Source organism: Papio anubis, chromosome 6, assembly GCF_008728515.1.
Source record: "Papio anubis isolate 15944 chromosome 6, Panubis1.0, whole genome shotgun sequence".
NCBI classification, from domain to species: domain Eukaryota; kingdom Metazoa; phylum Chordata; class Mammalia; order Primates; family Cercopithecidae; genus Papio; species Papio anubis.
This window is the reverse complement of record NC_044981.1, coordinates 66,845,193-66,849,766: the sequence shown is the minus strand read 5'-3', so window position 1 is coordinate 66,849,766 and position 4,574 is coordinate 66,845,193. Positions and strand designations below refer to the sequence as shown.

At 40.1% G+C, this 4,574-nt stretch overlaps 1 pseudogene; it reads left to right on the top strand.

Annotated features, from left to right (window-relative positions):
- Positions 1–620: 620 nt before the first annotated feature.
- LOC110743012 lies at positions 621–2,808 on the top strand (annotated as a pseudogene).
- Positions 2,809–4,574: the final 1,766 nt, after the last annotated feature.

Below are 4,574 nucleotides of genomic sequence, written 5' to 3'. Positions count from 1 at the left end.
AATCCCAGCACTTTGGGAGGCCGAGACGGGCGGATCACAAGGTCAGGAGATCGAGACCATCCTGGCTAACACGGCGAAACCCCGTCTCTACTAAAAACACAAAAAATTAGCCGGGCGAGGTGGCGGCGCCTGTGGTCCCAGCTACTCGGGAGGCTGAGGCAGGAGAATGGCGGGAACCCGGGAGGCGGAGCTTGCAGTGAGCTGAGATCTGGCCACTGCACTCCAGCCTGGGCGACAGAGCGAGACTCCGTCTCAAAAAAAAAAAAAAAAAAAAAAAAAAAAAAAAAATCAAGCCTCAACTATATGCTGCTTATAAGAACTCACTTCACCTGTATGAACACACATAGACTGAAAGTGAAGGGATGAATATAAGCTACACTTACATCAAATAAAATTAACTTTAAATCCAAAACTATAGAAACAAAATATTTATCATTATATAATGAAAAAGGAATCAGTTCAGCAACAGGATATATCATAAATATATATGCACCCAGCAACAGTGCACCCAAATATATAAAGCAAATATTAGTAGATCTAAAGAGACTACAATACAATAATAAGCGGAGATGTCAGGTTGCTGCCATGTTGTAGAATGCTGAAGGCTGATATGCATTGACATGGCAGTTACTCTGAGTCTCTAGCTAGACTGGCATGTCTGTGTTGCCATTGCTCACTGTGGGTTCATGATCTAGGGGGTGGAGGCCCAGGCCCTATCAGCTGGGAGCTGGACCCCGATTCTGACTAGGAGCCAGAGGAATGGGAGCTACAAGAGGTGGAGAGGTACCGGCTCCTCCCTGGGCCCTCAGCTTGAAGCAGAGCCTTGCGCCCTGGCACCCCAGGCCACACCCCCTTGGTTCCAGGAGTCCTGCTGCTACATGCATAGGGGCCCTTGTTTCTTCTTATCCAATGTCCAGAGCACAGTGTCAGGTGTCCAGCTCCCCTGGAACCACTAGTCCCTTCACCAGTGACATATTTCATCACCAGTTTAGAGAGAGTTCGGCATGCTTATGGGCAGTTATTGCTCTAGGTGTCAGATTTCTGGGTTTGCAGAGCAGCTCTAAGCTGGCAGACATGGCCCGATTGCCCTTGCTATCAAAGAGAAGAGGGCTGGGTGCTCCATGATTTAGCCTGAGGCTCTTCAAACATCCATCCTGCTTCCACACATGGCTTCTGCCACTGGTTCTCTACCCTAGCACCCTGCAGTGATAGAAAAAAAGCAATCTGATTCCGGAAAATTTGGAGGCAAATGGAGACACCTGGTGCTCTGCCCAGAAGCCTGACATGGGAACCCATGTTGTAGATCCAGTATTTACATAAGGAATTTGCAGAGCCCTGGTCAGTTCCCAGGTTGGCTGAAGGCTTTGATGTCAGCACTGATGTGATCTCAAGAGTTTTAAAAAGCAAGTTGGTAACCACATTGGAGCTGAAACTGAAGCAGGATCAAAAAGTCCTTAAGAAAACTGGGGTTGCCCACTTGCTCTAGCAGCTTCAGGGCCCTGGAAATACCTCAAAGCCATTCCCTGCAGGGCACTCTGTATCAGGCTGTTTGCTTATGCCAGGGCATGAAGCCTCATCCAAAGACCCGAATCACACCACAGCTTTGAAAGTGATAGAGTCAAACACTCACAGGACAAATGTACCAAGGAGATGGAAGGGAAAGAATAAAGGAAGCCAGAATCTGGAGAAGGAGAGCTCTGTGCCTCTTGCTGCAGCCCTAGGTTGTCAGAGAGAGCTGCAGAAGTACGCCAGTGATTCTGAGAGCACCAGAAGAACTGATGATGGTAGGCTGCCAAGTGATCAGAAGCTGGAGAAGTTGAAGACAGGGGATCTAGGTCGCTTCAGCAGCAAAGTAGTGCAGAAGGGGCAAGAGTTCTTTGACAGCAACAGGAACTTCCAGTACAGAATTTGAGCCAGGGTTTGGCTTGTGAAGATCCCTCGTGAAACACAGCAGAGCAATTATTGACATATATGGAGCAGCCTATATTTCTGTGTGTGGATAAGTCACCTTAGATTAGGAAGAAGTGATGAGCCTGGACTGTGGGAGGAAAGAGCTGTTTTGAGAGGTTCAAACTTCCTGTGGCAGGGCTCCCAGTCTGACCTCTGTAGATCTTCAGTACTCACCCTTCGTGCTTGAGCTCACTATGTGTTGAAAACCAGTTTACAATTTTCTGTGATACTTGCAATATGTGTTTGGGAGGAAGTGGGAAAAAAAAGAGGGGATGTCAACACCCCATTTTCAATAATGGACAGATCATCCAAGCAGAAAATCAACATAGAAACATTGGATTTTGACTGCTCTTCAGACCAAATGGACCTAACAGACATTTACAGAACATTCTGTGAAATAGCTGTGGAATACACATTCTTCTCAACTGCAAATGGAATACTCTCCAGGATAAACATGTTAGGCCACAAAAGAAGTCTAACAAATTTAAGGAAATAGAGATCATATCAAGTATATTTTCTGACCACAATGATATAAAACTAGAAACAATAACAGGAGGAACTTCACAAACTTTGCAAATGCATGGAAATTTAAAAACAAGCTCCTAAATAACCAATGCGTCAAAGAAGAAATTAGAAGGAGAATTTAATATTTTCTTGAGAAAAAAGAAAATGGAAAAAATAACATACTAAAACCTATGAGATATACCAGAAACTATTATAAAAGGGAACTACACCAATAAACAACTTCGTTGAAAAACAATCTCTAATAAACGACTTAATGTTGTAACTCAAGAAACTGGATAAAAATAAGAACAAGCTAAAACAAAAAATAAGAGAAGAAAGAAAATAATAAAGACCAGACCAGAAATAAATGAAATGGACACTAGAAAAACAATACAAAAGATTAACAAAGACTCAGTTTTTTAGAAAAGATAAACAAAATGAACAATTCTTGACCAGTCGCAGTGGCTCACACCTATAATCCCAGCACTTTGGGAGGCTGAGGCAGGTGGATCAATTGAGATCAGGAGTTCAAGACCAGCCTGATCAACATGGTAAAACCCCGTCTTTACTAAAAATACAAAAATTAGTGGGGCATGGTGGCGCAAGCCTGCAGTCCCAGCTACTCAGGAGTCTGAGGCACAAGCATCACTTGAACCCAACTGGCAGAGGTTGCAGTAAGCAGAGATCATGCCATTGCACTCCAGCCTGGGTGACAGAGCAAGACTCTATCTAAAATAACAAAAAACAAAAAAAGAACAATTCATTAACTAAGCCAAAAAAAAAAAAAAAAAGAGGAAAGACACAAATAAATAAAATCAGGCTTGAATAAGTATACATTAACAAACTGAATAACCAGAAGAAATATATAAATTCCTAGACACATACAACTTACCTAGACTGGATTATGAAGAGAAATAAATCTAAACAGATCAATATTGAGTGAGGAATTAGAAGCAGTAATAAAAAGTCTCTCATTGAAGAAAAGCCTGGGACCTGACAACTTCACTACTGAATTCTACCAAATATTTAAAGAAAACCTAATACAAATTATTCTCAAACTCTGCTAGAAAATTGAAAAGAATACTTCCAAACTTATTCTGTGAGGTCAGTATTACTTTCATGCCAAAACCAGACAAGGATACAATAAAAAAAATAGAACTATAGAGTTTCCTGATGAACATACATGCAAAAATCCTCAACAAAACACTAGCAAACTGAATTCAATAGAATATCAAAAAGATCATTCACTATGATCAAGTGGGATTCATCCAAGGGATGCAGGACTTGTTCAACATACGCAAATCAATAATGTGATGCATCGCATTAACAGAAAGAAGGACAAAAACCCTATGATCGTTTCCATAGATGCAGAAAAAAACTGACAAAATTCAACATCCATTCATGATTAAAAGAAAAAAACTCTCAACTAATGAGGTATAGAAAGTATATATCCCAATGCAATAAATGCCATATATGACAAACTCACAGATAGCATCATACTGAATGAGAAAAAGCTGAAAACTTTTCCTTTGAGATCTGAAATAAAACAAGGACAACTACTTTCACCACTTCTACTCAACATAGTACTGGAAGTCCTAGCCAGAACAACTAGGCAGGAGAAAGAAATACATGGGAAAAGAAGAAGTCAAATTGTCTCTGTTTGCAGATTACATGATTTTATATATAGAAAAGTCTAACGACTCCACCAAAAACTGTTAGAACTAATATATGAATTCAGTAAAATTGCAGCATACAAAATCAACCTATAAAAATCAGTAGCATTTCTATACACCAATAGCAAAGTATCTGAAAATGAAATCAAGAAACAATCTCATTTACAATAAGTACAAAAAAAAACCTAGGAATATATTTAATCAAGAAGGTAAAAGATCTTTACAATGAAAACTGGAAAACACTGATGAAAGAAATTGAAGAGGACACATAAATAGAAAAATATCCCATGTTCATGGATTGGAAAAATTCGTGTTTTTAAAATGTCATATTACTCAAAGCAATCTACAGGTTCCATGCAATCTCTATCAAAATATCAATGACATTCTTCACAGAAATAGAAAAACTATTCTAAAATTCATGTGGAATCACAAAAGACCCCAAATAGC